Genomic DNA, 13774 nt, shown 5'->3' on the forward strand with positions numbered 1-13774 from the left:
TTTAAGTGGCGGTGAGAACTGATCCATTTCAGCACAACCAATCAACATAGTCAAAGAACCTATTGGTGAGGCTCAAGTCCCCTCCCTATGCTGTAGTCATGGACAGGCAGAGCTGATCAAGGAAGCAGAGGCTCCCAGACGGCCATCCCGCCCCATCCATTTCCATCGCTTACGACATGCACACACAATGCTCCCCATGAAACAGCTGTCCGGAAGTATCTGGGAATGAACGAATAAAAGTCATCTGCCTGACACAGAGTCATGGGCAACATCTACCCCAACTCAAGGATGCTGAGCTTTACTTCATTATAGCGTCTCTCAACCTTGAAAAGATTACTCAGTACCCCATTCTTTCCCACATCAGTGCAAAAAACCCAAACCAAACAGTATCTCTCCAACACACACACACACACTCTCTCTCTCTCTGGCATGGCACAGTCCTTGCCAAAAGCCTGGAAAGAATGAGCTGAGTGGAGCAGCAGGCAGGAACACTGGGAAGGGCCCTTCTGGGCTCCGGAGCCCTGCATTCATGGGTTCAGGCTCTTACTCTGCCAACACAGGCTGTGTGACCCCGAACGAGTGACTAACAACTCTGAGTCCCAGTTTCAGCATTTGTAAGGCAAGGTTATTATCACTCACAGTACAGGTTGCTCGGAGGACTAGGGACAGTGTCACATATTGAACACAGTGCCTCGCACATGGGAGACATTTGATAAATGACGCCTATTATTTCCATAAGCAAACCATTAGTCTTTGCCAGGAGCAAAAGCACACATGTTGTGTTAGTGTCAACACTGACAGGTTGCTTCTGGGCAGCAGACCCGCAAGCAGCCTCTGCAGAATTCTTGAGACTCCTTTAAGAATGAAAGCTGTAATGGAAAGTGGTGGCTCCAGGAAGTTTCACAGAAAGAAGTCTTTGGCTGGGTGCAGTGGCTCACGCTGTAATCCCAGCACTTTGGGAGGCCGAGGCGGATGGATCACTTGAGGTCAGGAGTTCAAGATCAGCCTGGCCAACATGGTGAAACTTCATCTCTACTAAAAATACAAAAAATAGCTGGATGTGGTGGCGCAGGCCTATAGTCCCAGCTACTCGGGAGGCTGAGGCAGGAGAATCACTTGAATCTGGGGGGCGGAGGTTGCAGTGAGCCAAGATTGTGCCACTGTACTACAGCCTGGACAACAGAGTGAGACTCTGTCTCAAGAAAGAAAGAAAAAAGAAGCCTTTGAATCATCCCTCGCTCTGGTCATGTAATATCAGGAAAAACCCACCACAATTTGGCTCTGCTGTGTACAGGAGCAGGAGGGCGATGGGAAGAGCCCCCGAAGGCCCCTTTGCTCTTCATTCACCATAAGTCTTGACCAAGACAGCAGGGACTGGGCTTTCAAAAAGGTGTCCATGGGCAGGAACAACTTAAGGCCACATGTGTCACAGACCAGCCTAGCACATGGGATGAGCCAAGCAGGCCTGGCTTGGGAGACCTGGTGCGAAGTGGGAACGAAGCCCTATGAATTAGGACAGTCTTTTCACTTTGTGACCTCTGTACCCCCACCCCTCAAATGGGGTCTCATCTCTGTCCCTGTCCTCTGCTACCCTATCTTCTTCCTCCCTTCCCACCACCACCCATCCCTTCCCCTACCCAGAGCCCACACACACTACATGAAGTAACTGGGATTTCAATGCCTGTGGCAAGTTAAAAGCACTGGGCAAATATTGGTATTAGTTAAAACTCATTTCCACTGTGAATAACATTTGTGCTACATTTGCAGTTGTCAAAGCATTTTCACACATAAAACCCAGTATAATCTTCACAACAACCCCGCAATTACAAGTAGGGGTGACTACCCCAAATTTTAAAAGAAGCTAGGCTGGGCGCAGTGGCTACACCTGTAATCCTAGCACTTTGGGAGGCCGAGGTGGGAAAATCATTTGAGCTTAAGAGTTCAAGACCAGCCTGGCCAATATGGTGAAACCCTGTCTCTTACTAAAAATACAAAAATTAGCCGGGCGTGGTGGTGCACACCTGTAGACCCAGCTACTTGGGAGGCTGAGGCAGAAGAATCACTTCAACCCGGGAGGCAGAGGTTGCAGTGAACCGAGATCACACCACTGTACTCCAGCCCGAGTGACAGAGTGAGACCCTGTCTCAAAAAAAAAAAAAAAAAAAAAAAAAAGGAGCTAATGGACATAAGCAAAGGCTAAACGGCTTGCCCAACTTCATACAAGAGAGCTGAAGCCAGAGCCTAGGTCTCTTGACTTCAAATCCCACATCTTTCACAACACCGAGTCATAAAGCTTTTCCTAAGACTGTCTTCCTCAACTCCCCACCCACAGCCTTTTCTTTGCTCGGATGTGTTTTCTCTCTCCTTCTCTGTCTTGCACGGGGCTGGCCATCCAGAAACCGGTCCATGCATGTCAGTGTTCTCCTGGAGGGATGCCGAAGGTGCCCAGAGCTTGCACTTGAAGCCTAAACACCAGTTTTTCTAGAAGCAACAACTTGAACATTTCTGGTTTTAAAAATTGAACTGCAATAGCAACTATGAGGTGCTGAAGAGAAGTATCCCAAATCTATAGCCCCTAACATTAAACAGGACAGATGGGTTCCTAAAATCCATCAACTCTACCAGCATCTGCTGCCTATTTAGGGCCACAAAGACACACATTCATTCTTGTTGGCTTACCGGGATGTCCTTAGATCATATGGGGGCGGTCCAAAGAAACGTGAACCCTGGTTTGGGACGGTGCTAGAGTTTTGGGTCTTAAATAATACTCTCAAGTGACCTTACAGATTGTCTGGCAGAGTTGGCTTGTAGGACTGTAGTGCAGGGTTTCTCAATCTCGGCACTATGACATTTTGGGCTGGATAATTTTTTTTATTGGGGGTGGTGGGCTGTCCTGTAAAGTTTAACAACGACTTTGGCCTCTAACTATAATACAATGCTGATGCACTCCCATATAAATAATCAAAAATGTCTCCAGACTTTGCCAAATGTCTCCTGGGGCTGAGGGAGAGACTCTTCCCTTCCCCAACTGAGAATCACTGCTCCAGTGGCCAAGGAGCTGGTACCTAATACACCATGTGCTCCATGAGGGTTTGTCTGCCTTGGTGCTAGGGATATCAAGGTACAGGTACACTTATATATGCTTGTCTTTTGTACACACATTCATAGCAAGGGTGTTCAGTAATAGCCACTCTTTTGGGTGTCTGACCATGCACTTGTTTTATCTACATAACAAGAAGTCTTGGCTTCTGCTGGGAGGAGACCACTGGCCGTGCCTACCATTGATACTTGGTCCCCTACAGATAAGTCAGGCAGTGTGAGGGAAAAGAGCAGAAAGGAGAGGTGGTCCTGGGAACAGTGAGCATCCCACTGGGACTCACCCTGCTCCAGCCATGCCTGGGGTGGTGCGGGGGCTCTGTGCAGGGAGGGACTCACTCTGGGAGGCAGGGGTACGGAGGATCGTCACTTACTCTTTTCTATTCGTCTTTTTAAGATTTGGAGATGACTGATGGGGGTGGAGGAAGAGCTCTAAGACTTTGGAGTCCCTACAGCTTGGCCATGGACAGCCTCTCCATCACAATTCTGAAAGGACAGTTGAGCTTCCCAGAACCATGAACTGGGGCAGCAGGAGCCAACGACACCCGTTATAATCCTCTTCCACTGCAGTACCAGACATTTGAAGGTGGCCAGGTAGTTCTGAATTCCTAGGTCAGGCCCAGCCCAACTAGAGTGGAAATAAAGTTCTTCTGTTTATTTATTTTTATTTTTTAGTTTTAGAGATGCGGGTCTTGCTGTGTTGCCCAGGCTGGTCTTCAATGTCCAGGCTCAAGCAATCCTCCCGCCTTGCTCTTGCAAAGTGCTGGGATTACAGGTGTGAGCCACCATGTGCAGCCAAGAAAGCTCTTCTTAGCTGTGAGGCCAACCCCACCATCACCCGAGGGCAGTCACTCAGGGTGGGAGCACGTCCTTGGGGAAGCAAGTGATGGGCAACTGTGCTTAGATTCTTTTCATGGTAATGGTATGTGGGCGGGTTAAAACTGCTGGATTCTCCATGCCCAGTCTAGGCTACATTTAAGTGGCTCTGCAAGGCCCAGCTCCTGACCAGTGTGTCATGGCTGGGCTTCTGCACATAGCAAAGATGTGTACGCAGGCTGGTTCTGCCACCTCCCCCCTGGGGGATGTCCACTGGAACATAACACATTGAAATGATGATGGCTGGGCGCAGTGGCCCATGTCTGTAATCCCAGCACTTTAGGAGTCCGAGGCAGGCGGATGGCAAGGTCAGGAGTTCGAGACCAACTGGGCCAACATGGTGAAACCGCATCTCTACTAAAATAATACAAAAAATTAGCTGGGCGCGATGGTGCGTGCCTGTAATCCCAGCTACTCAGGAGGCAGGAGAATCGCTTGAACCCGGGAAGCAGAGGTTGTAGTGAGCCAAGATTGTGCCACTGTACTCCAGCCTGAGCGACAGAGTGAGATTCCGTCAAAAAAAAAAAAAGAAAAAAGAAATGATGTACGGCATCAATACAACTGATGGCCAAGCAACAGCTATCGCTCCCACTTCTGGGGTGCTTTCTATGGCTTAAATACTCTCTTTTGGATACTCAATAATAGAAAGGAAAACACCAAACCCAAGTGGCAGGTACTACTGTCTTCGATTTACATGCGTCATGACTACCTAAGACAGAACAGATACGCAGTTTTCCAATCTCACTGAATCTGAGAAACTCTTTTCTGGGGACTGGGGTTCTGCTACTGTGGTTCACAGTTAAGTAGATTGAGGCTGTGGTTTAAAACATGTCTTTACCTTGTTAAGGAAGGATGATTCTAATCCTATTTTTCCATTGTTTTCACTGGAGCAGTTGCTGCATTTTTCTCTCAGCATTTACCAAAATGGTCATGTGGTTTCTCTTATTTGACTCATTTATGAGATGTATATATAGCAATAGATTTTCTTACATGAAGGCATTTTTGCGTTTCCCAGGTAAGCCCTATTTGGTCATGGTGGTTTGTTCCTTCTTATGCTATGTTGTGGAATGCTAATCACGTTCTAAATTTTTGACTTACATTCCTAAGTAAAGGTGAACAAAGTTTTCTTTTCTTTGGGTAACATCTTTATCGAGTGTTGCCATCAGTGTTCTTGTGGCTTTATTATTTAGAGGGGCTCCTCTCCTCTCTTTCTCAATGTTTTGGGCTCCTCCTTAGAGCCTCCTTGGGGTGAGCATTTGGCCAGGAGGGCTGTTTCTACTCAATGTGGATCTCCGGAAGGGTCCCTCCGAAAGATGCTGTCACTAGAGAGCTAGAGCCCCCTTTCCTGCAGAGAGGCGGAGAATCCATCCTACAGACTCCTCGCTTTGATTGGAGCCATGGAGCAGATTAATTGCAGCTGTGCCCTGGAATTTCCCCAACACACAAATCTTCGTGATGTAAAACAGCTGGGAGGAAATCCCAGCATGCCCTGTACAGAGGCAGGACTGCCAATGAGCTACGGAGATTAACCCTCCGGCTCCCAGAAGGTAGGGAGGGCCCCGCCCCAGCCGTCCTCACCCTGTCCCACACTTGCTTAGTGTGGACAGGACTCTACAGGGCTCGGGGGAACGCCCACATTCTCCCTGTTCGCACGTTCTCACAGAAAAGCCTTTAAGCAGGGCCTGGGCAACAGAGGAAACAAAGCTTCACGTTACAGAATCCACAGCTCCCCACAGTTGCACACAAGGAAAACAAGTCAGCTCCCAAAACTGCGCAGGTGAGAAAACTCCAGCCCAGAGAACGCCTTCCGCTGCTTCTAGAGGACAGGCCCAGTAGGCAGATAAAGCGCCCCTGTCTCCAGCCACAGTCTCGCCCATTTTTGGCCAGCCGCCTATCAGCAGACGCAAAGGGTCCCAGTTTTGGTGACCGGTCCTTCCTGCCTCTCTGGACCCCTATGGTAAATAGTGACTTTGGGGACCCAGAGCCAGGGTCCCCTGTGATAGAGAAGCAAGGGTTTTCCAGGCTTTTCAGGAGATTTCAAGTCCCACTGCCACCCAGAACCCAAGGCTACCCCCAAACCCCGGGTGCAGGCGGCTTCCCACCACAGTGACAATGACATTATTCAAAATGCTCTCCTTGTCCTCTTAGAGGCTCTATGTAACAGGAACCTATACTATAACCATATTATAAATGACAAATGTGAAGAAGTGATCTGTGCCTCCCCTCTCCATTCTGCCACAGTTGCAGTCGTTTCTCACCTGGACTCTACTGCAAATCCTACTAGAGTCAGCTTTCTTTTTTTTTTTTTTTGAGACGGAGTCTTGCTCTGTCACCCAGGCTGGAGTGCAGTGGCCGGATCTCAGCTCACTGCAAGCTCCGCCTCCCGGGTTCACGCCATTCTCCTGCCTCAGCCTCCCGAGTAGCTGGGACTACAGGCGCCTGCCACCTCGCCCGGCTAAGTTTTTTTTTGTATTTTTAGTAGAGACGGGGTTTCACTGTGTTAGCCAGGATGGTCTCGATCTCCTGACCTCGTGATCCGCCCGTCTCGGCCTCCCAAAGTGCTGGGATTACAGGCTTGAGCCACCGCGCCCGGCCTTTCTTTTTTTTTTTGAGACGGAGTCTTGCTCTGTCACCCAGGCTGGAGTGCAGTGGCCGGATCTCAGCTCACTGCAAGCTCCTCCTCTCGGGTTCACGCCATTCTCCTGCCTCAGCCTCCCTAGTAGCTGGGACTACAGGCACCCGCCACTTCGCCCGGCTAGTTTTTTTTGTATTTTTTAGTAGAGACGGGGTTTCACCGTGTTAGCCAGGATGGTCTCGATCTCCTGACCTCGTGATCCGCCCGTCTCGGCCTCCCAAAGTGCTGGGATTACAGGCTTGAGCCACCGTGCCCGGCCTTAGAGTCAGCTTTCTAAACACCAGCCAATCTCTCCCCTGCTCAAAACACTTCCCTGGTTGGTTTCTGGGGTCAAGAGATAAAGCCTCCAAACTCACCAGCAATCCCGCACCACCCTATCCTTCTGGCTTCCGCCCTCACACCCCCAACCCCGGCTGCACAGTCCTCGCTGCACTCTGAATGCACCACGTGGCCCCGCTGCTCCCCGGCCTGCTACGGCCTTTACCCCGTCCTTCACTCGTGGGAAACTTTAACCGCTTCTTCAAAACCCAGTTCTCCCAAGGTCACCCTCCCTGGCATGAGTCCTCCACGAGTCCGTCACTCTCGAGGAGCAGCACACGGTATTCCCACAGCACTCACCAGGCTACTCTTCCTCATTTACACACTCTGCCTGCCCTTGGGACTGTAAGCTCCTCAAGGATCATGCCTGCAGCTCAATTCCTCACCTAGAACCTGGCAATCATGATGTGTTGAAACCCTGTCCCATGCTGTATTAATGCAGTGAGCTTAGGCCCAGTTTCCACATCTGTAATGTGGTATTAATGCAGTGAGCTTAGGCCCAGTTTCCACATCTGTAATGTGGGGTTGAACAGCCTCTCCCTGAAGCCTTTAGGGAGGCAGCACACACGGGAGCCCATTTCACTCGTGGGCAATGCCTGCTTCTCACAGTAACTGGCTTAGTTCTGCCGAGAATATGTAAACATAGCATGGAGGCTGGGATGCCCAACTTGGCCAGTTCCTGGAGACCCGTTTCTATCTTCTGTAGTAAAGTTCACAAATGGATCCAAGTTTGAAAATACATCAACACTAGCAATGAATTTGGGAATAGGGAGACAGAAAAGCTTTCCCGACTGGGAAAACATTTTTAGTTTTCAGCAGTCAATAAGAGAAAATGAAAGTGTAAAGAACTTGTTCCCAAACAAGATGGATTAGACAAAGTTCCAGGGGCAAAAGTATAAAAGAAGTTTTATACTCTTATCCCTGAGAATGAGTTGTTTACGCCTTTGCATAACTTGGTGGATGGCACTAAATCCCAAACGACATTTTTTGTTTTACCTGAGTGTAGGTTAGATTCTTTCTTGAGGTATTTTTTTTTTTTTTTTTTTTTTGAGATGGAGTCTTGCTCTGTCTGTCGTAAGTGCAGTGGCACAATCATAGGTCACTGCAACCTCCACCTCCTGGGCTCCAGAATCCTCCAATCTCAGCCACTCAAGTAGCTGGGACCACAGGCATGCGCCACCACGCCTGCCTAATTTTTTGTACTTTTGGTAGAGACAGGGTTTCACCATGTTGCCCTTGCTGGTCTCAAACTCCTGAGCTCAAGTGATCTGCCCACCTTCACCTCCAATTCTGCTGGCATTACAGGGGTGAGCCAACGCACCCAGCCTGCACTGGTCTTAAACCCATGAAGTTACTTTGCTCTCTCTAGCACCTGTCGCAACATTTAGTCAACAAATGGTTTTAAAGCCCATGCACTGGTAGCAGAGGGGCTCCAAAAGCATTTCATGACTGAATAGTAAGAGTGTGTCAATCAGGTGTCAGTTTCACCATAAACACGTCTTTCCCCGGCTTTCCCCAAATGATTCTTTCTTTTTTGGATGATCTCAAACTGCTGTTTTCCCCTCCCATTCCAAAGAACCTGGCAATTTTGCCTCCCAGATTTGACACAAGGTTTGTTTTTAAAAACTGGCTCCCCCTCAGAAGCCAAGCTTTCGTTTTAGAGCACAAGAGGTAAGAGATCTGGGTTCCAGGCTCTTTCTAACCTTTCTGGACTCCATCTTCTCACCTTTAAAATGGGAATATTTTACTTCATCAGCCTGAAGCAGGGGCCTGGACTAGATGGTCTCCTTTGGAAGGAAAAGTCGAATGCAGCTATTTGTCTAAACACAGAGGGCACTGAGAGTGCCGACAGTGTTGAGGTGTTCAACAAATATGGAATCAAGGGTCCTAGCTGAACCCCACTTACAAGCTGTGTGCCTGTGTACCTCACCTTTCAGAACCTCTGGTTTCCACATGTAAAACAGGAATAAGAACACCTATTGCCTGGCAGAGTGGTTATCTCATGTGTGGCTGTCAAACTCAAGCGTGAGTGTCCTCTCACACCGGAGAGGACCAGGCAGAGTGTGGGGCATGTGAGGAGCTTGTAAGAACTCTGTGATCAGTCACTAAATGTGTAAGTTATTGGTATTCTATGAGCCTGTGACCTGCACTTTACCTGGGGGGGGGAAGAGCCAATTAACACAGAGCTTGGCCACTCATAGATCTATGGCGCTTCGTGGGGAGAGAGGTCTGGTTCAGTGGTGTGCTGGTAAATACCTAACAACTGGCTCTCTAAGCAAAAAACAAAGTGAAAAACCAAAGCATTTGCTGGTATTCATGGTGTAAATACGCCCACTGATTTCAAGGTACCACGATGAGCAGTGCGGAAGAGATGCTTCCAATTGTCTGGGTGCCAACTGGCTCGGGCACACCAATGCACGTGGGCAGGAGCTGGGTTGGGGGGGCGGTGGTCTCAGATGTGTCCTGACTTGCTGGGATGGCTGGAAAGCTGAGACACACATGGTTCTCAGCTGACGTGCGCCTGCCTGCTTGAGGTCTTGATGGAGAGCCGGACACTTGGCTAGGTATGTCCCCCTGACAGCTGCGTGCTCTGGAGGAGGGAAAACTCTGCTCCCAGAGCACTAGGCATAGCCATTCTGTGGTGGCCCTGACCAGGGGGACCCCTGGGACAGAGCCCTAGGTTTTCAAACAATGTCAAAGTTCAACTTGTTTTCAGGTCCGCATTTCTGCAGCCTGGAGTGCTGGGCCTGCTGAGTCGCAAGCTGCCTCTCCCATCGGCCGTGACCTTGGGTTTGCTGGGCCTGGGCAGTGTCCGTGCTCACTGCCCAGTCACCAACGCGCTGCAGGAAGTGTCTTTGGGGAAACTGACTTTGGAGGCCCGGTCCTCCTTTCCCTGAGGTGAACCCTGCCGGGCCCCTCCCTCTGTCTCTCCCCTGTTGCTGCGTGCCTGGGAATCTACTGACATGCTTCTCTCCCCTCAGGCCCTCAGGTGAGAACATCTGCTCTGGCCCCCACGGGATGCAGAGTCCACTTGCTGGCCTCTGACCAGGAGCTCAGACTGGGCTGAAAGAGCAAATGCCTTTCTCCTTCACAGCCTGCAGCCTGTTCTCCGGCCTGCACATACCCACCCATGCCACTCTGCCCCCACTCCATTTGTCAGCATAGTAGGGCTGGTCCCACAGCCCTCCCCGCAGAGCTGCCTCCTGGGTTACAGCTACATAGCAGCCACCATAGGGTGGTGCCACAACCCGCTCAAGGGGCCCATGCTCACAGACATGGAGCTGTTTCCCAGGCTTTGCTGCAGTGCACACCCTTGAACACTCACCATGTCACCCATGTATGTCTATAGTGGGAGGACACATTTCCAGCTGCAAGGGGAATCACTAGGTCAAAGACAAGCACATTTATGTTCTGAAGAGTGCTATTAAATTTCTCCCAGTTGACACTGCTAACAGCAACCTGGGAGAGGGCTTATTTCCCCACCTCCTTGCCCATACAAGGTTATTAAACTGTTTAAACTTTGCCAAACTGACAGGTAAAAAAAGTCCCTTGCTGGAGTTTCCATTACTCTTGTAATGAGCGAGGCTGCGAATTGTCCTCTGTATGGGTGATGATTTGAAGGAGGGAAAAAAGATGTGTGTGGCACAGAGGAAGTGGGCACACAATCTGCTGGGTGGCAGGGACGGGGGAGGACGAGTATGGAGTCACTGCAGGTGAAACACAGGAGGGGTCTGTGGGCTCCCTGCAGCCGGCACAGCCGGTGCAACCCCTCCTGCACTTGATCTTCACTCAGGGGAAGAGGCCAGAGAGGAGGAGCTGAGGCTGAGTCTGTGGGCTGCTGTGAGTGAGGAGGAGGCGGGAGGAGAGCCCAGGAAGCTGCTGGTGGGCAGCTGCCCCTTCTGGTTCTCCTCTTTCCCTTCCCAGAACGTACACAGGCTGCTTACATGTCCTCCCCACCTCCCAGGTACTTCTCAGCCCCCAGCAGGCTGGCTTCTGTTCCACTCCCTCCACTGTCTCTGTAGACACTCTCTGTCTTTGCAAGGCCATGGATGACTTCAGAAAGAAAATAAAGGCAACTGGCTTTTGAAATGCCACATGCCATGGGCAGCTCTGGGGAAGCCTCTCCTCCCTCCTGCCCTGTGGCTGCAGGTTCTGCATGCCTTCTGGGTGATTTTTTATTGATATATTGGTTAATGGATTGATTGATAGGGTCTTGCCCTGTCGGCCAGGCTGGAGTACAGTGGCACGATTGTAGCTCACTGCAGCCTCAACTTCATGGAATCAAGCAATCCTCCCACATCAGCCTCCTGCATAGCTGGGACTACAGGCTAGCACCACACCACCCGGCTAATTTTTTTTTTTTTTGGTAGAGACAGGGTCTCACTATGTTGCTCAGGCTGGTCTCAAACTCTTGGCCTTAAGTGATCCTCCCGCCTTAGTCTCTCAAAGTGCTTGGGATTATAGCTTTGAGCTACCAAGCCCGGCCATCCACATTTATTGACTTGAATAAACTGTCCTGGACAAACTGTTCAGTGAGAAAAGCCAGTTAAATAATCTGGAAGCATAGTCACCCAAATGTTATCGCTGGATTTTTAACATTTCAGGCAATTTTATTAGTTCCTTTTTTGTATTTTTCTTCTTCACTTGAAATTTTTACAATCAGTATGTCTTATATCATAGTAACAGTAAGCAAAGCTATTAAGAGTAACGCCAGATGAATTATTTTCAATCCTGTGCCTTCAGTGTACCTAACCAGACACCACAGAATCCACTTTAATGCCTTTAGTGACCCCCCTAACCTGCTCTGGGCCACCAAGTTCCATGGCTTCTGGACATCTTTGGAACCCTATTCCATGGAGAGGCCCCCGCAGCAGCCTTCTGGGTTTGCCTGAGCTCCTGCAGGTTCTCACCCAGGAGGAAGGCAGCAGGGGTGCGCGCAACCCAGTTTGAAAGGGGTGGTGATGGGCTGCCAGCCACGTCGGCAGGTTGCTTTGCCTCACACTGACAAAATGTCTCTTGTCCAAGAATAGGGTAGTTGACAGAAATGAAGGGGTCCCAAATCCTCTTTCCACTGAGTGGTCTCCACCAGTGCTCCTGGTCTCAGTTCATCTCTTCCTGTCTACCCTTCACTTGCCTCTAGAAATATCTTTCTAAAATATAAAACGATGCTGTTTAAAGCTAGCAGGAAGCTACCCGTTCTTACAGGACTGCCTACCAGATGACCACGATGCAGTGACAGCTCTGTACAGAGCCCTCCGTCGATGTTTAGTATCTCATCTAAAAGGTGTCTGTTTATGTGCATGATATACCACAGGAGAGATTTTTTAAAGTACATAAATAACTAGACTATAAGCCTATAAGACAGGGATTGCAATGGGCAAGAGTTATCGTGGAACAACTGAAAACCTCACAGAGGAGGTGGCATCTGTGCTGGGTCCTGCAGGCAGGATATACTTCCATAGTTGTTTTACTTTTGAAAGCATTCCATATTAATTATCTGATTTGCTATTACTGACTCCTGGATATAGGTAAAGAAGATATTATGACGTTCATTTAAAAAATGGGAAACTGGGCCGGGCGTGGTGGCTCACGCCTGTAATCCCAGCACTTTGGGAGGCTGAGGCCGGCAGATCACGAGGTCAGGAGTTCAAGACCAGCATGGCCAATATGGTGAAACCCCGTCTCTACTAAAAATACAAAAATTAGCCGGGTGTGGTGGCGGGCGCCTGTAATCCTAGCTACTTAGGAGGCCGAGGCAGGAGAATTGCTTGAATCTGAGAGGCGGAAGCTACAGTGAGCTGAGATCGCACCACTGCACTCCAGCCTGGGTGACAGAGGGAGACTCCGTCTCCAAAAAAAAAAGGAAACTGAGCCTGCTGGAGGCTGTTGGATTTACTTGACACTGGCCTTAGAATACAGGGTCTGGGGGGTTATGTTGTAACTCTAAGGGTACAAGGACATGATTTCTGCCTTCTAGAAACTTGTGGGTGGGAATGGGACTCACATTTGTAATCGCAGCATTTTGGGAGCCTGAGGCAGGTGGATCACTTGAGCCCAGGAGTTCAAGATCAGCCTGGGAAACAAAGTGAGACCCCGTCTCTACAAAAATACAAAAAAGATTAGCCAGGTGTGGTGGTGCACGCTTGTAGTCCCAGCTACCCGAGAGGCTGAGCTGGGAGGATCAATTCAGCCCTGGAGTTCGAGGCTGCAGTGAGCTGTGATCATGCCACTGCACTCCAGCCTGGGTGACAGACTGAGACTGTCTCTAAATAAATAAACAAATAAGAAACTTCCAACTGATCTTGGAATCTTGGGATAGCAAATACGGGGCACAGGAGCGGTCCCATCCCTCTGTGCTTGTGGCAGACACTGCTAGTAGACCACGGTACCCTTTCTTACTAAAGCTGGGTAAGACCTCAGAATCCTCAACACAATATACCAGGCAGCTAACAGTTGATTAAAACTGACGTGTAAGGTGCAGTCTATTTATTCTCTCTGATTTATGCCAGGAGGTAGATACAGATGTTCTGTCGGGTGAGAAGGAGGCGGCAGAAACCAGGTCATAGAAGCATCTCTGTTGGCTGGCACAAAGTGGAACTCAGCTCCTAGACGGCGGTGAAGGCTTCACCAGGAATATGACTGGATGGCAAAAACAGTCATAATTTGCAGAAAGTCCATTGACCAAAAGCAGGCCTGAGAATTCTAAAGTTTATGGATTTTCCCCTATGGGAGGAGAAGCTGGAAAGCATCCCAGGTATTGAGGGGAAAGGAAGCAGGATCTGTGTATAATCAATGGGGAACAGGAAGCGCTTATCTGGGGCCAGTGAAATACTCAACACAAAAGAACAG

General features: G+C 49.5%; 1 protein-coding gene across 7 annotated transcripts in view; it reads right to left on the bottom strand.

Annotated features, from left to right (window-relative positions):
• TCF7L1 (transcription factor 7 like 1) overlaps positions 1-13774 on the bottom strand; it is a 180071-nt gene that overhangs the window by 27650 nt on the left and 138647 nt on the right. The window lies entirely within an intron of this gene.

Source organism: Macaca fascicularis, chromosome 13 (genome assembly GCF_037993035.2).
Source record: "Macaca fascicularis isolate 582-1 chromosome 13, T2T-MFA8v1.1".
Classification (NCBI taxonomy): Eukaryota; Metazoa; Chordata; class Mammalia; order Primates; family Cercopithecidae; genus Macaca; species Macaca fascicularis.